Raw genomic sequence first — 19,053 nt, 5'->3', positions numbered from 1 at the left:
TTGTCCAGAAAAAGACTATGACCCTTACAAAGGTTACTTTTTATATCCAGAGATTTAGAAAGGATTCGCAAGTAGTACCTAATTAAGTTTAATTATGACTGTCAAATGGCTGTCACTTCTTTGTGATTTATGATTAATTTGCCAATTGTGTAAACCTGGAACTTCCAAAGCACAGAGGTTTAAACACTTGGGCAAACATTAACTTTGGACTTTTTCTTCTTCCTGTTAAATATCTAAAGAAAATGGTTTATTTTGATTTTGTAAATGTACAGTATTTTTACAGCATAATAATTCATATTAAAATAATTAAATTGATAAATTCAAATCTTTTGTCATGTAGAAAATTATGATGACGACATATAAGGGGATTGAGTACTTTTGTATGCCACTGTTTTCCAGTATGTGTAAAGGCAGCTATTGTTTAGCTTCACTTTGGCTGCTGCTTATTTGATTAGTGCTACTCATGGCATAGTTGCCATTGTTTAGCTGTCTACTTTAGTTAAATATTTGGGCAGTACTGAACTAGTGTCACCCCATGGCTCAAGTCCTGACATGAGCCACACATAAGCAAAACAAAGGGGATTGGATTCAATATGCAAGTCCTACATCTGTCTTAAGTTAACCTAAGATAGAATGCAGACACACTCCTATTATGCAAATACAAGGCCCAGAACGACATGCAGAAGCGACTCCTGCCCCTTGCACTACTGCATCTCATTTTTTCCAAGACCATTCCTGGTACAAGCTACTTCCACACTCATCAAATTTGTTTTACTGAGTTTATTTTCTTCCACATTTGTAGTTACAAGCTATGAACAGTGACCTAACGAATATGCTTGTGGGTACAATTTCAGAATTGCATTGTTACCCAGGAGGACTTTAAATTTGAGCTTCTACCCTTTAGACTGAGAGAACCCAGTTGAAGAGATTGAACAGCTGGTGAGAATGCTCACTTGGTGCTTTCACACTGGACATGTAACAAACATCAGTAACAGGGATTATATTTCATATTTGGCATTAGGAATGCCAAAGAATCCAATAAGGCATCCAATCCGATTTAAGTTCTTGACCATCAAAAGTGAAGACACTTTTCTGCTATTGGCTTAGATGTTGACAGTACATTTTCTAAAGGCATGAATTGAAGCCTGGTTTTACGGTATATATACTGTAGTCGAGTGATGAGCTGTGGTGACTTTGGGTGGCACATTCAGGACTGATTTTTATAGGTGCCATTCATTATATCCATGTTATATTGTTAAAAACTGTTATATTTACTGCCTGGTGTTAGACTTTGTTAAAATAGTTTGGTTACCCTTTTGTTACTATTTTCAAGTACAGTAGATGATTGATACTTTTACTGACAGATTTCAAGTACTAGCACTTGTTTGCCTTTTGCGTATTACCATAGTGCTGTTGTGCTTGTGCGTGTTATTTTTTTAAGAGCTTGAAGCTGCTTCCCATTTGTTGAGGTATTTTGTGCCAGAGTTTTTAAAATGACCATACAGATTTCTTTGCAAAAAGAAATTGGACGGAGGAAAAAATTAACAACCGGCAGGTTCTGAAGTAACACTTGTCACCTTTATTGCCTGAAGCATTTGGTACATTTGTTGTAACCATGCTTGTCAAAATGGAATTTTTTGAGTGCATTTTTTTATTTTGCTGTATAAGAAACAGAGTTTCAAGAAAAGTTTTTTTTTGCTTCTCCTCAAAGTTTGGATTAGCCTTATTTTTTTAATAATGAATATTCGCCAGTTTATTTTTCTATTTTCATAAATTTCTTACACATTTTGCCTGTGCTTCGTAAAGAAAGTAAAATGTTTCCTACGAGTTAAGATGATAAGGATTAAAGGTAATGGATAACCAAGAGTTAAATAGTAACATTTTAGCTAAAGTTTGAAACTTCATTTAATCAGTCTTTTTAGACCTTTTATTTTTCACTAATATTTTCAATGCTAAATATTCTTTTTTTTCCATAGTAAACAATGTCTAAGTTTAGGCACTTCAAGCACTCATTCAATATCTGAACACTAATCTCCTTTTGCTTTGTCCAGTTTCCTTTTTAAGCATAGATTATTCTAATTTTGTTTTTTCCCCCCAATACATTTGTTCCATATTTCTAACTTGGTTGTATTTAATTCAATCAATCAAAGTTTGCCTTTTTTTTTTGTTGCTACTGTCATTATTTAAATGAGTTTGTTGTTGTTCTCTAGGTAACAAGGCGGTCAGTTCTCAGAATGGGCTAATGAGTACCTTTGTAGGGAGGCTGGAGAATTTGAAGAGTGCACAGAGAATTCATTTCATTTGTGTTTAGAGTGTGAGTGAGTTACAGCAAGGTATGTGGTTTTAATTAATCTAATTTAAGCAACCAAATTGTTGGCCTAGAATATTTTTCAGCATTGGTATTTCTACATTGTTTGCTTTTAATGTTTAAAATTTTGTGAAAGAGAAGTTTTGAATTATTTAAACAATTACATAATTTACATAATTTACTTTTTTATATTGACTGAATTGTGAGTCACTGAGTCATGGTGACCTTTTGTCAAAACCGTTAAATATATAAAGAACATTTGTTTACATTCAATTTTATAGACAACTGGAAAGTGCTGCATTTGTCAACCCAGTGGATGATAATGTGTGTGCTTTGCTTTGGCTCTGTGATGCACGTAGTTGTTGATTGATGGTCATGTTTGGTTCTGATGGACAGGATGTAAGTCAAGCTGGTATATGTATAGAACTGTATAATAAGTCCTTATTATTTATTTTAGATCCTTTTTTTTAATCATCATTCTTAGCGCATTGTGTAGATTTTGTATAATTTTTAAATTATTTTTATTTTATTATTTTGTTTCATTATTACTGTTGCTTAGATGGGTGCCAAATCTTTAACAGCCTCTCCCAGTGTTCATTGTGTTAACTGTGAGAGGAGCAATTGTACCGGTAGAGTCTGAGCTCTCAAGTTTTCTGTTTTAACTTTTCAGCCTGTTAATAATAAACATTAATAGATAGATAATGTGTGGTTTCATTACCCCTCTTTGGTGGTTCACACAAAGCACCATATTGTGAGTCACAACACAGACCTTTGGAGATTAACCAGAGCCAAAGCTCAGTACAGTCTGTGCAGTGAAGACTGGTTATAATGGGATAACTTAAAGTCACATACAATTGCATTCGCTTTCTTTCCTCTCTCATTCTGATTGATCACCTTCATTTTTGTGTTAAGATCAATTGCCTTTTTTCCTGTAATTGTAAGACAAATGTAACTGAACATAGTCAAAACGCTGCAGGTAATAAACTTGATTGAGATGAATGAGTCCCAACATACAGAGCTGGCATGGTGAAAACTATTGTTTGTGACGCAGTAGTGGTCGTAAGTCTAATGGTTAGTCGACGACTACCTATAATATGTGCTGGTTTCAGCCTCCTCAGTGTCAGGAGAAAAAAATCTTTTATAGGTTGTTGTAATGATGCCGTTCTGTATGGATTTAGGTCACGAATATATCGATGAGAACCAGTTAAGAACTGAGAGCAACCTCAGAATATTGAGTGGTGTTGTCTTTTCCTTAGCTGTTAACAAATCACACACACATTTCTGACTGTCTATTTTTTCAAGCTTGTTTTATGCAGTAAATGGTTGTGAGGTAACTGCCATTTCTAGCGACATCTAGTGTTAGTTGGGAATTTACCTGTGTTAAAATTCCAGTCAGTCATTTGCCACTGTCTGAAATTTTGTACTGGCATTATTTTCAGTTAACTTAAGTGCACATATTTAATAGTGGAAGCAAAAATAGACATTCTTTGAGAATAATAATGTTATACAGACAGTAATTTTAGAATATAAAAAAAAATAATCAAAATTCTAACATTATTACATCAGGTGCACATTTAATGGTAATTATGAAGGTTATTAAGGATACTTAGATGCATAACATTTAATTTACAAAAACTGATATTTGGGATATTGGATAGACTTGTGGCACTGAAAATCTGTTTAATTTCAGAGTAGCCACGTGATGTTAAACACATCACTTTTGCACTTAAGGATATGGCCATTTCTTTCCATCATGTAACACATCAGCATCATGAAGAGAGATGATTGCACAGATGTTTTTAAATGTCATTTCTGTTCTTCAAAGGCTCTGCTGTTATTTTCTCTGACTCGCAATATAGTCCTCCACTACTTCACTCTTGCTCTGTATCCAAACTCTTCTTTGAGTGGAAGAGGTGGAGAACAGCATGGAGGAAAATGCCAAGGCACATCATGCGATACTTCACTGGATAACTGTATTTAGAATGTGAGTCCTGCTTCTGAAACAGAGCAAATTGAAGAGCGTCCGTAGTGAATAGAACCAAACTTGTTAGGACCCATGTTTACACCTTATCCCCACATCACTACATTGAAAATGGATGCACAGTTTGTAAATGCTATATCTAGATTATTTAATGTAAAATCAAAGACATTAGATTGAATTTCTTCACTGATTCTGATTTGGGCATCAAGACCTAGTAGTTTTAAATGTGATCATTTTTTGAGCACGAACTTAAAATTTTATTTTGGAATGAGTTAAGAGGAGCTCATTTCATCATCTTTGTATCCAAGCCACAGATCTAGAGACAACCACTTGGTTTGTAGCTTGTCTTGATTTTTACTTCCCAATTGTTGCCGGTACTACCTGTGTGGACACCACATGAGGTTTCCTTTCACATCCAAGTGATGCATTATTATAAGAAAAGGTGGGCTCCACTCTTGCACACTTCAAAAAAAGATTGGATCTGACTTGCACAGAATATTGTCAAAATAGGCATCTGATCCAACAGCAGCACTAAATTGAATTTAAAGATACAGAAAATGGATGAATGGACTGATAAATGTAGTCTTGTCCATTTCATTTAGAAGACGCGTACAAAGACACTGTTCCCAACTCTGGGGGTATGTGTTATGTTTTTATTGAAATCAAATAATCCTGCTGTCATTTTTAATTTCCACATTTAGCTATAAGACAGTTGAAGCAAAAACAGGTGGTGACTTGGTTACATCATATTGTTTTAAATGCATCCACAAATAGTGTATTTTGATTCCTGATCTGGCACCATAAATAATGGGGAAAAATTGGCAATAATGAATTCCTGTATATTTTGTTGAATTGTCATGCTTAATTAAGTGAAATTGTGCAGGATTTTAAATATTCAAGATTTATTTAATATTGTCTTGATTTGCAAGCCTTGGACATTTTGGTTCTTTAACCAGTACTTCTCCCTCCTTTTTTTTTTTCTCTCTGTCGTTCACATAAGAACACCAGTGAGACCATGTTGGCTGGGTAGCTGCTGGTTCCATTATCATTTTTGTTACATTATTAATGAAAGTTGATTAAGAAAACAAGAAGCAAACAAATAAAAGGAATATAATTGTTAGGCCAGTTGATCTAATGTCCACACCTACCTCTCTTTTATATGAATCTGTATGTGTTCCACAAATGAAATATTGGAACATACTACATATTGCATTGTAACGATGGATGGATGGATGATCTTATAAGTACTTCTTCCTCAGTATGATTATTTAACCTTAAATTTTGTAAAACTTGAGTTTTGAGTGTTCATCAGGAAACTACTAAAGTTAATGGATAATACAAAAGAATTGTTTTACAGCAAAGCAGTAAAATCATAGACTATACTTTAAAAAAAAAAAAATGCAGCTGCTGGGCAGTCGATAGTGCTGTATGTGCAGAGCCCAATCTGATACTTTGCAGCAATGGGATTGCCATTCAAAGAAAACCATACAGGACTATATGAAAATGACTTTTTTCTTTATAGTTGGTGCAGAATTACATTACAGTACAGCAGTGTTTCTTAACCTTTCTGGTGTCATGACCTATTTATTCATATGGTAAGTTCACAACGCACTACCATTATAAACCATAGCAACTCTCACAACCTGGGACTTGTGAAACACTGACATACAAAAGACCTTAATTTTTAGTTACATGTCATTGTTTTAAGCGAGCCAATAGCCAAGTAAGGTGCAACCGGCATGTACAGTTTTATTGGCTGTGGCAGTTATAAAGAATAATGTTTCAGCCCCTAAAAAGGCTCTTGAAAGTGTTTTTTTTTTAAGCCAATAAAATAACAAAATGAAATTAGAAATATAGGAAGTTATTTTTCCATTGTAATTTATTAAAAAGGAAGCCAGCTTTTGATTGCTGAGGTGAATATTTAATGTTTCTAGTATAAAAGGAGATACTTTTATTGTGCTGGAGAAGTATTGAAAAATCTGTTCTTAGTGCAACTACACACCAAAGAAAAGAAGTGTGAGATAGAAAATATGCCTCTAAATGAGTTGTGAGGTCCTGTGATGATATAACCTAATAATTGGTATTTTTGGCATGGGCAACAAAGACCTGTGAGAGAAATGAGGTCAGTGTGGGCGAAGCCATCCCCAGAAGCTGTGCAGAGGGTCTGTGTGCATGCACGTTTGTGTTTGATCAAGCACTTAAAGAGCAGAACATATAAGATCTGCTTAAATGCATTGGCATGGGTGTATGGCTGTTTGTAAACCCGGGAAGGATCCTGGCTTGGATCAACTCGCAGACTTTTGGGAAAGTGAGTGCAGAGACTGGTGTGGCACAGAGGACGTAGCATGAATGTGTAGGCAAGAGATTTGTATGAAAAGAACACAGGAATAGTATGGAAGGAACATCAGCTGCAGCATTGACCTCCAGCAAACTTCATGTGAGGGAGCGAGGGAGAGGCATTGCCTATCACAGTGTATTATGCAGCCAGCACCAATGATGACAAAACTTCTGAGGAATATTGTTGTTAATTTTTTTTTTTTTAACGTTGTACTTTTTGACCATATGTTGGTCAAAGGACAGCATTAAAAGATCTCGATGTCAACATCAAATTCAATTAAATGACAAGATTGACAACTACTCCAAAATCCAGAACACTGCAGGCTTAGTGGAGCCCAGCACAAAGAAAATTTCACATGCTTCAAAAATATTTTTCTAAATAAGAATTTGTATTGTGCATACCGTAGTAAACTGGAAAACTTTATGACGAGCATGATGAGTTTACTGTAAGAGTGTTGACAAATTGCATTAAATTACTGAAGTGAATTTACTATTTATTTTATTTTTACACAGCAGCACCCTCTCATGGGAAAAGTAAGGCATTGCTCAAATTGCCCTTGGTGTAGAAGCCCAGCTGAACATTAACCATTTAAAATTATAAAAAGGAAGATTGTGAAAGTATTTGACCAAAAACAGATAATTTAAAATAGGACATTTTTGTATATCACCATAACAGTGCTGAACTTTACATGAAGTAAAACAGAAAACCATTATTTTACATGTGAATATCAATTTTTGCCATTAAAAAAACTTTTTTTTTTTTTTTAAACACATTTGTATAATGAAATTTGATCTGCTAGTCCAGCTCTACAGCCAGGTTTTTGCTGAACAGTATGAGGCTAGCAAACGTTTGAAATAACATTTCACCACATACTATACCTTTTTGTTTTCACAGTAGGATTTAGCATTGTAATACCCACTTCACAGCTTTTCAAGTAAGGAGGTTGTCTGTCAGCTTATTTTCCAAGATATGAAAGAAACATACATGCCAGTTCTTTGAATTAGATGCATACAGCACCTTTTACCCACCACTGACCTTAAGGATGGCCACCATCTTGGTTAAAAATCAAGCGGTGCTATGCAGCCACATTCTGAATGGTGTAGAGTCTTGCGGTTGAAACATTTCTGGCACAAGGTATATTTTCCTTTTTTCAAACAGACCACATAATGTGAGTCGATGAGCTACAGAAAGTGCATCACTGTCTATCTTTGATTGTAAGAAGCTCAAAATGCATGTGCAAAAATTACATTAAAAAAAAAGCAGTCTCCTTTTTTGCAATAAGTAATGTCCATATGGTAAAATCAGTAGTGTTTCTGCATGGCCCATGGAAACGGCCAAACCTGGAACATGTTTAACTGTCAACTTTGTTTTTTTTCATCAAATTTTCAGTGTATGTTTTTTGCTACAGAAAAATCTTGCTATTGATAGACCTTATGTTTTTTATGCAATTGTATTTACACTAGGTGCTGCAAGCCTTTTTCCTGCTGAAGGAGCTAGATCTGTTGTCCCTGCAGTGTCCTAGATTTGGCCTTGGGTGAGTGTGCATGTGCAACTAGCCTGAACGTTTCAGGCCAGAACCTCTTAATCTCGACATTAAAACGAGACCTTCCTTTATTCAAATTGTGTGCCAGTTACCATTTGTGAATGCATTGAGCAAAACTCATTACACCGGAACTGATCTGCATCTTGATCTTCATCTGGCACTAAAGAGGACCACCTGATGGCAGTAAATAAAAAATAAATAAATAAAAACGCCACCAATAAAGCTTTTGTTGTACTCCTTTTTCTTTGTGGAGGGGGAGGCCTGTTTCAGAAAAGCAAGTGCTGCTTGCCATTTACATACGTGTATAGTAAAATTTATGAGCATGGCTATACATTTAAAAGTGTTTACAGAGAATTATTTGTCTGAGCCAATAATGAAATGCTTAAAGCATTTCTTAGGAACTGAGGTGACCAGGACTGGCATTAAGTGATTTTATATTGCTTGGCTTGAAAACTTCAGGAACTGGGACAATAATTGTGTGTGGGTTTTTTTTTCTAAACCTCATGGACGAGGAAAAGAGCAAATAAAGAAAACGGGAATAGAAATGTTTGGAGCTCATCAGGCCTCACTAACTTTAATAGTGATTTCATGAGTTCAACTCTTCTGAGTCCCCTCACAAAATAAATGCTGCAGGTTTTTTCACAGCAACTCTTTTCCATTTTTGGATGCTGAAATTATTGGTTTTATATTTGGTTCAAATTCCACTTAATTTACTGTTAAAGAGCTGTTTGGTCAATGTTTGATAGAAAGTTAACTTTTTTCACACCAAGTTATGTGATAGATATCATACCTTTCCAGGCAGGCTTGCCTTTGTTTAAATATTAAAACATTTCTTGGCTTTTACACTATAAGCCATTTTATTGTTCATTCTTGTCTGCATAGTAAAATTTTCTTAACCCTAATTTTCTATACCTTATTGTTTCTAAAAGCAATTTACTCCCCCTCAAAAAGAAGTTTTCAGTATATTCACAAATCCAGGGCTGTGCTTGTACATGCACCTTTTTACTTAAGAAACACTGTGTATAGTGAAGCATAGTTGGCCTCATCCAGCATCTGAAGATTTCAACACATCTAAGAAAATACCACTGTGGCTCATCTGTGTTGTTACCTTTCCAGTTCTATGTGTTCCTTAAAGCTGGTTTTTCTTGCTTCAGTTTGCATTTTGAATCATTAGTTTCAATGACTATTGTGATTATATTTCCAGTTTCTATGTGGTTTCATAAACCCTTTAAGCTGCACCTGCTCAATCAACAAAGAGTGGAATGTAAACTATCACTGCAGAAATTTGGTTAAAGTCATTTGCAGTCTGGCATGACAATAGTACTTCAGCATTCTTAGGGCAAACGTGTTACTGTATATGATGAAAGTATTTTCATGGCATCTTTTGTTGACGTACTGAAGCCTGCTACGTCATCTTTCTAGAAGAAGAACCTCATTGTGTCTTGTGTAATAGCTTTAAGGAGGGCTTTATTTCAGCAAGTTGGCCTAATAGTAGTTTAATAGTTCTGGTCACAAACCTGCAGTATGGTTTCCAACATCACAATAAATTTTGTAGACTAGCAATAAAATAAATGTTACATATTTTTCTTTTTTTTTTTAATCAACTGACTCACACCCAATAAATGTACAAAACCAAACAAATTAAATTTAACGAAAAAAAATCCCACAAAAGAGAGCAGTTCACTTAGAGGTCCACTGCTGTGTGGCAGCTGACAATGATATCTGCGGTGGTTAATTTAATGAGAAGGGAAAATATAACTTCAAAGTACAGAAAAAGCATCCAGTGTCTAACTATATACAAATTCACACAGATCTGAGTAATTAGTTTTGTTCGAACTATACTTCCCCATTAAACCATGTAGTTAACTGGTTTTCTTAAAATTATGTTTTCACATATCCTATTTTCTATCAATTTTTGTAGTGGATTAAGAATTTGATTAAGCTTTTAAAGTACAAGCTGTGCATATAACAGTTCCACCAATCCCAATAATTTAGCTTGCTTGGCTTACTTTTATGTTGCATTTTTGCTTTATAGTGACTGTATTCCTAAAATTCCATCAAACCAAAGGTCAGAACACACTATGAAACAGATTAAAATGTTCAGTTTGTGTAAGAAAATATATTCCTGAGATTTTTAAATCTGTAGTCTGAGTACTTAAAATACAGTTTTGCTCATGCTGAAATCCCAATTTTCTAGAACATAACCCAGTCAACTAATTTTCTAGTAATTTTAGTGTTTGTGACTGCTGTGACTACTGCATCTTTTTAAAATTCTAAATTCTGTGATCATCAGCAGTGCTAAAGTGGGCTGGTACACACCTAGGATTTTGCCATTTAAAGTACTGTGAATGGTTCATGCGTATTGACAGTGTTTATATCGAAAGTGTTACTACTTAACAACCACTTGGTACTATAATGTCTCAGTTGTTTAATTGCCTTGGGTGCTGCCATCTGAAGTTCGATCCCTGCAAGAGGAGGCAAAAGTGCGTATACCTGATGAGCCCCAATTAGGGCATAACACACGTGTAATCTTTGTATTATTTGGCATGTACTATATAATGGATCTCCATTATCAGGACTTTTAACTGATCTGGTTATGCGGCGGTTTGAAAGCGTGGCTCTGACCCAGTTCAGACCTAAACTCTAGATATGCTACACCGACTACACATTTGTCATATTAAAAAGTAACCAGCTGAATTCATTCTACAGCTAAATCAACTCACCATTGCCCGCAATCCAGTTCACGATGGAAAAGAAATGAATCGACACATCAGTTTCCTTGACATTTCCATTAAAACAGGTAACCAGTTTAATTACAAGTGTTTATCAGAAGGAATGTTATGCAAACAAAATACACTTTTCTAGCAACCACCCTTCATCACATAATCAGAGTTGTGTTAGACCTTTGATGAAAAGGAATAACACCCATTGTAGAATGAAAGACAATCTTTTTCATCTGATCATGTCAAACGGCTACCCCAAGACATTTGTTAAACAATGCCTATATAGGAGATGCCCCAGACCTCCAAAAACAGCCGACTCCAACTTGGTCACTTACCAAACTCTCCCTTATTATTGTGGCATATTAGAAAGTGCAGCACATGTCCTGTCCAGATCTGGGATCAAGATAGTGCACAACCAGCAAACACCTTACAGGCTGTCCTTTTTAATGCCAAAAGTAAAAAATCGACCACAGAGACAACAAATGCAGTTTACAGCATTCCATGTATTGCATACCTGGTGGAATACGTAGGATGGACATCTAAAAGACTTGCAACATGTATACAGGAACATCGCAATGCCATCAAAAGGAAAGACCCACGGTCTCCCAATTTACACACACATACAGTCTTATTAAAAAGTTAATTCTTTGGATTTTTGTTTATCATTGGCTGAGCTTTGAAAGTAGCAACTTTTCTTTTAATATATGACATGGCTTATGGAAACATAAGTATTTCAGCAGTGACATTAAGTTTATTGGATTAATAGAAAATATGCATCATAACAAAATTAGACCGGTGCATAAATTTGGGCACCCCGACAGAGATATTACATCAATACTTAGTTGAGCCTCCTTTTGCAAATATAACAGCCTCTAGATGCCTCCTATAGCCTTTGGTGAGTGCCTGGATGGAGGTATTTTTGACCATTCTTCCATATAAAATCTCTCCAGTTCAGTTCAATTTGATGGCTGCCGAGCATGGACAGCCTGCTTCAAATCATCCCATAGATTTTCAATGATATTCAAGTCATGGGACTGTAACGGCCATTCCAGAACATTGTACTTCTCCCTCTTCATGAATGCCTTTGTAGATTTTGAACTGTGTTTTGGTTCATTGTCTTGTTGGAATATCCAACCCCAGCGTAACTTCAACTTTGTAACTGATGCCTGAACATTATCATGATGAATTTGTTGATATTGGGTTGAATTCATCCGACCCTCGACTTTAACAAGGGCCCCAGTCCCTGACTAGCCACAGAGCCCCACAGCATGATAGAACCTCCACCAAATTTGACAGTAAGTAGCAGGTGTGTTTTTTTTGGAATGCGGTGTTCTTCTTCCGCCATGCAAAGCACTTTTTGTTATGACCAAATAACTCAATTTTTGTCTCATCAGTCCAAAGCACTTTGTACCAGAATGAATTTGGCTTGTCTAAATGAGCATTTGCATAGAAAAAGTAACTCTGTTTGTGGTGTGAGTGCAGAAAGGGCTTCATTCTCATCACCCTGCCATACAGATGTTTTGTGCAAATTGTGCTGAATTGTAGAACGATTTACAGATACACCATCTGCAGCAAGGTGTTTTTGCAGGTCTTTGGAGGTGACTTGTGGGTTGTCTGTAACCATTCTCGCAATCCTGCGCATATGCCGCTCCTGTATTTTTCTTGGCCTGCCAGACCTGAGTTTAACAGCAACTGTGCCCGTGGCCTTCCAATTCCTGATTACATTCCTTACAGTTGAAACTGACAGTTTAAACCTCTGAGAGAGCTTTTTGTGGCCTTCCCTTAATCCATTAACTGAACAATCTTTGTTTTCAGATCTTTTGAGAGTTGCTTTGAGCATCCCATGCTGTCACTCTTCAGACGAGAGTCAAAGGGAAGCACAACTTGCAATTTACCACCTTAAATATCTTTTCTCATGATTGGACAAACCTGTCTATGAAGCTCAAGGCTTAACGAGCTAATCCAACCAGTTTGGTGTTGCAAGTAATCAGTATTGAGCAGTTACACGCGTTCAAATCAGCAAAATTTCAAGGGTACCCAAATTTTCGCACAGCCAGTTTTTCACATTTGGTTTAATTTCATACAACTAAATACTGCTTCACTAAAAATCTTTGTTTGTAAAACACCCCAGTACTCAGATGTTCCTAGGAAATGAAAGACATACCACTGTTATTTTTTTTGTTGAAAGTAGAGTAAATTATAATGCAGGCTGAGAGGGGTTCCCAAACTTTTTCATATGACTGTAGGTTCCACCAGATAGATGTTTAACTGGGACACTGTGAAAGTAAAATTCAGGGCCTGTACTAAGAGTGCCAAAGAGCTGGCTGAATCTTGGGCTCTCTTAAGAAAACACCATTAACAGGAACTTGGACTTGAAACCAGCATATGCAGGCTTAAAAAGAACAACATCCAAATAATAAAAAAGACTTTATGACCACCACCTTCCAAACCCCACCTTATTAATCCTCTCCCACCCTTCACTTTCTCTGTATTGCCTGTGATTCCTGTATGTCTGATCATTTTCCTCTGACGATGAAGCCTGGTAGGTTGTCAGAAGCTTAGGAATAAAAAAACTATTTTAAGATACATGACTCATTTTCTTATGTTTCTCCAATGGGGTAAACCCCAAAACTACCAGCACTAGGAGTACCACTTCATCTTCATTTTTAATACTTCATCCAATGACTATCATTTTGTTTTTCTGGGCAACTGCCTCCTAAAATTTTAGAGACTTGTTTATTAAAATTGATTTTAAAAGAGCGTGCGTCTACAAAAATATGTATGCAAAGTTTACAATACTGAGTAGAGGAAACTTTTTCTTAGTTATTTGTTACAGTGAGCAATTTTATAACAAGTAAAATCGACTTTCTAGTGTGTCATTAATTTTAGTAGTTGTTGATTCTGGTACATCTGAGTTTCCACAACTATTTTTAGTATTATGTCAATGAATAAAGAATCTTTATGTGGTGTGTTTTATTTTTACCCTAAATTAGAAACATAAGTAGCATGAACTTTAGAGGGGAACCTGAGTTGCTGGTTATAGTTCTTTTGCTTTTTGCCACTGGAACATAAGGTGTTAGCCAAGTGACACTTTTTATGTTGCTTTTATTTTCCACAACTACATATGATAATCAGGTTAAATCACTTGTGAATTTAAGAGATTTGGCAGAGGCAGCAAAACATCTTGTCTTGGAAGCATATGAGGACTTTTGTTATTTGAACCTTATTGTGTATCTGTTTACTTGGAAACGGTGCTAATCAACTGAATTTCTATTCAGAAACACTATAGTATTGTTTTGGTTTTTAAAACTCCAATCACAAATTGATCAACCTTAATAATATAATGACTGTTTATGTGTTGTCATTTTGCTAAGAGCATGTAATTTCTTTCAATAGAATAACATGTACAATCAAAGTTAAATGTGTACAAGAACTTGTCCTGCCTATTACCTAACTAGTATTAAATTAATTTATAATTACATTTTATAATAAGTGACAGGTGGCCAGTACCCTTTGGAAGTGTACAGAACAAAACATGATACACCTCACCGAAGTAACAGCAAAAAAAAAATCAGTCTTGATTGCAGTGCTTGTTGAAAAAGTGTTCTTTAGCTGCTGACTCGTATTTACTGTTGAGACGATAAAACACATTTTATAATGTATATTTTTGTACCACTTCCAATGTGATTAAAGCACCACCATCAAGTGTGTTAAACTGATCAGTTTGTTTTGCAATAAACCTACATACACTTATTTCAGTGCTCTAAATTCTTCTGACATTACTGAATATTCCTTTGATACAGACTAAGCAAGTTCTAATACAACAGAATAAAATTGTAGTGCCAATTAACCAATATGTGAATCTGAGATCCTTTACAAAATGTTTAGATTAACCTTATTGTGTTCCATAATGTGCATTACCGTAAATCCCATTATATAAGCCGAGAATTTCGTCCTAGATTTTTGGCTTGGAGTTTGGGGGTCGGTTTATACAACGGGTATCGTTTCAGATTCAAGATTTCCAGAGCAATGCCGGTTTTGCCAATGAATACGGAAGTAAATAATGACGAAACCACAGAGCCATCTTTCAGATGAAGAAGTAACTTTGCATGCCGGTACTTTAAATTAAATAAAGAATTTATTCAAAAAAGTGTGTTAGTTGTTGATTTTATTAATAAAATTTATAATAAATTATCAGGAAGTTTAAAATAAAAATTTTTGTTTTGATTTACAGCCAACATCTTGTGTTACGACCCGAATGCGGTCATGTGTATCCGCTTGCGAGATTGTAAACAAACAAACGATAGCATTAGTAGCGTCAGTCGGAGCCCAGATACATGTGTTTGTGGATGTAATTTCGGTCATTGCAGTGATTTACCTATATATATATATATATATATATATATATATATTCATTAAGACCATGCAAGCAAGACACATAATTGCAAAGGAAGGAAGAGAAGGTAAAGAAAGCGATCACAATCAAAACGAAAATGGAAATTGTGTGGAAATATGAGAGTGCTGTTTGTGTGACCAATCTCGCTAATATGTACAGCATGTCAAAATCCACCATCTCGACAATTTTACAAAGAAAAGATTTGCATAAGGAGGCTCCTTCTAAACAATAACCACCTTCCGTTTCATTCTCCTCCTCCTCCCTTCCTGCAGCCCAAAGATGTCAAATTAAATAGTGAGTACAGTATGAAATTGTTGTTTCTAGAATAGAATGCCTTTTATTGTCACTATACACATCTACAATGAGATTAAAAGCAGCTCCTTCAGTGCAGAAAAAAGTTCTGTATAGGGCTTGTATGGTTGTTTTTTTAGCCTTAGCATAACGCCGGATCTGCCGCCCTGCTTCTGCTTGCTTTCCCTCCTCCATCTGTGTTGTCTCCTATACCCGACAACAATCCCCGGAGACACCGCTGGTCTCGCTATGTTGTCTGGGATGTTGTGCGTGTGATGAAAACACTCGAAACAGATGTCTGGCTCTGGACACCAATGTCTGTAAGGTTCTGACGGGTGTAGCGGATGTTCGCCGAACTGATCGTGCACAAACAAGGAAAAAAAAAACTACAAAAACAACAAAAAAGTGCACTGAAAAGGAGAGCCCTGAGCCACTGCGACCATGTGCGCCGCCATGCTCCTAGCTTAATCTAGCCTACTTCTGGAAGGCTAGGCACTTTTTATAACTTTTTGGTTAGTACATTAGAAAATTTATTGGTGTTTTGGTAGTACTAGGTTGTTGTATCGTGTTAGCCATTATGAATGTAGAGAAAAGCCAAGCAAAATGGTGTTTTGGTAAATTAATGCACATTATACAACCCTTTTTTATTATGAAAAGGTTAAGTAAGTGTTGCAGTGGGAGGTTCGGAACGCATTATGGGTTAGCCTTCGCGAACGAATTAATTTCGTAAGTCAAGGGTCCACTGTATTGCGTATTTAAGTTAATCAAATTTATAACGAGTCTCCGGAAATCCACCCGCCGATGTACAGTATTTGCGTATATAGTTTCAACACAGAGGTTTCATTTTACCAAACTTCTCCGCAATCACTTCCTGGTTTCCATCAAAAATGCCAGCAGTCTCAAATTCTCGCAATTAAACATGATAAATATACCTGAAGAGACACTTTTAAGGAAATTTAGAAAGTTTTGCTTGGAGAAGGGGGTCGGCTTAAATACCGGTCATCGGCAAATACATGTAATTTAGAAGATGGAGAAGGGGGTCGGCTAATATACAGAGTCGGCTTATATTCCGGGATCTACGGTAGATGCGTTTATTTATCATTTTACTGGTGCATAGATTTTAATTCTAACACCATAAAAGATATGTAAATATTATAATCCTTCAATGAAAGATAATAGAAACTGTAGTGGTGCAGTGTGAAAGTCCAAAATGAAATAAATGTTTTATTGGGGGAAAGAAAAAAGACAAATGCCTGGAAAACATACAAACATGAACTAATGCCAACATGTTGTGAAACATTAAATCAAAAGGCTGAAAAGAAATACATTTGATGATGGGCCTGGATAAAAATATTGGTTTTCTGATTAATTAATATTTTTGGTTTCTATTATTCAATATTGATTCTTAAAGTCTCAAGATCAATTTCATGAATCTCAATCCTGCTCAATTAATATTTGTAGATTTTTGCTTATCTTCGTTTTTGACGTTCGATCCAGTAGATGTTGCTAATGCACCTCTTAAGGTTTTCTATGGGGAAAAAGCTCTTTACATTCTAATCAGTGCTTTGACACTTAAATCATTTGTGTGGACTTCGGATTCAAACGGTGCATCAGTAAAGAACATCCGGAAAAAAGCAAATCCATATGTAAGCTGTGCAACTCAGAAGTTAAGTACTGTTGTAACACAGCAAATTTGAGAAATCAAATGGATAGCTCCAAGCTTCCAATCAGTTTGCCTTGTGCCCAAACAATAAATCTATTGGTGTTAATTTTCATAAAATCTAAGATGAAAAATACTTGTCAATGTCATTTTTTTTTTCTGTGACGAAAACATAACAAAAACTAAACAAATGTGCATTTAATGATGAAAAGGAAGCTTTTAAAATCATTGTTGACGAAAAATAAAATGAAAATATTACAAACAGATAACTGGGAGCAATCTCTATTACACATGACATGGCCCTCCTTCAAACACAGAGTATGAATGCAGTGGTGCAATTTTTAAAAACTACACTTGTAATTGGATAACACTAGTTTGGGTGCCATCAGGAAATCATCACGTCGGCCAGAATCCTGCTCCGCTATAAAGAGCCAACAGACGCACATACAAACACACACCGGGTTTTGTTATTGTCATTTTTATCCGTTAATGAGTTACTTTAAATAGATTTGTGCAGCTTTAAGCGAGCAATCAGATGCGCTCAACCTCAGATGTGAGCTGTTACTGTTTAGCTTGTAGCGTTCTGCATTAATTACGGCAGATGAAATGACGGGGGTGTTTTAATCACTTTTAGTACAGTGTCCCACACAGACCCGATAAATGGACTTAAGCTTCGCAATCATTTCTTGATTATAATGAACACATCTACACATATTCATCTATGCATCCATACATTTTGTATCTAGTGAGTACAGTTCAGGGTTGCACACATACAGGCACAGTGGGTGTGACGACAACAACAGTTACAGCTAGAGGCGAGTTTTAAGCAAAGTGTCTATTTGGCTTCTCTACATGATCGATGAAAAGAGCTGCTCTATTTGTTAATACTAATGTCACATATTAGAATGATATGTTAGTGAATGAAAGTGCAATCTCTCAGTTATGATAAATTGACTACAGGTAAGTTTTGTTATTCTGGATTTGTACACTGGCTAAGCAATAACACTTTGGAAAGAGCACAGCAAAGGCTCATTTACAAGAGTTCTGAAATATTGGATTAATGTAAAATATTTGACTCCTCCTTTAAATGTTGTTCTTTTAGTGAGTTTAACAAGCGAACGATGTAAATATAAATCTTACAATAGCAAATGTTGCAAACCGTTATTCTCTGACAGATGACTTAAAAAGTTTTTTTTTGTTACAAAAACAGCTTTTAAAGGTTTGTGTAAATGCAAGTATCCTAAATTATTTAGGAATTCACTAATTCAACAATATAGATATAATAATAGTCGCATTTTTATTTTTAGTATTATTTATTTTAATTTGTGCTGCTTGGTCCTGCCTTTTAAATCTTATAGCAGCATAACTAAGGCATATCTAAGGCCAGAAATCTGTGATGACAGACCAGAACTGCCTTTATCTCACCAAGATCTTTTAGAATAAATCCTTTCTACAGCTACACTTCATTTTATGTTCAGTAATCACTATTTGTGGTTTGGCTTATTTGTGTACATGTTAATGTAATAGTTTAGAGGTACAGTGTATTCTGTGCATACTCCTATTTTAAACAAATATTCACTTAATTTTGACTGTTAGACCAGTTAACCAATTTACTTTTTCTCGACTAAAATTTATTTATTTTTTGTCGAGTAAAACTAAAAATAATGAAATGCCTGAAGTATGACTAAAACTAAAATGCAATTTAGTCAAAAGACTAAAACTAAATCATAATCTATTGTCAAAATTAACACTGCAATCTATAGCAGTTTTCATCTGTAAAGATATGAGACCCTAACTCTTTGAAAACGAGAGC

General features: G+C 35.5%; 1 protein-coding gene across 5 annotated transcripts in view; it reads left to right on the top strand.

The window, feature by feature from the left end:
- b3gnt2b (UDP-GlcNAc:betaGal beta-1,3-N-acetylglucosaminyltransferase 2b) overlaps positions 1–19,053 on the top strand; it is a 91,354-nt gene that overhangs the window by 46,784 nt on the left and 25,517 nt on the right. The window contains exons 3-4 of one of the 5 annotated variants that reach the window (XR_005630825.1): positions 2,211–2,333; positions 8,091–8,380. The exons of 1 other annotated variant lie outside the window; for it this stretch is intronic. The gene's annotated coding sequence lies outside the window, so the exon portion shown is untranslated. Of the gene's footprint in view, positions 1–2,210; positions 2,334–8,090; positions 8,381–19,053 lie in introns of those variants that run through there. 3 more of the 5 variants (XM_039737876.1, XM_039737877.1, XM_039737875.1) reach the window with 3 other exon arrangements.

Source organism: Polypterus senegalus, chromosome 16 (assembly GCF_016835505.1).
Source record: "Polypterus senegalus isolate Bchr_013 chromosome 16, ASM1683550v1, whole genome shotgun sequence".
Lineage (NCBI taxonomy): Eukaryota > Metazoa > Chordata > Cladistia > Polypteriformes > Polypteridae > Polypterus > Polypterus senegalus.
This window is presented reverse-complemented; position numbering and strand designations above follow the sequence as displayed.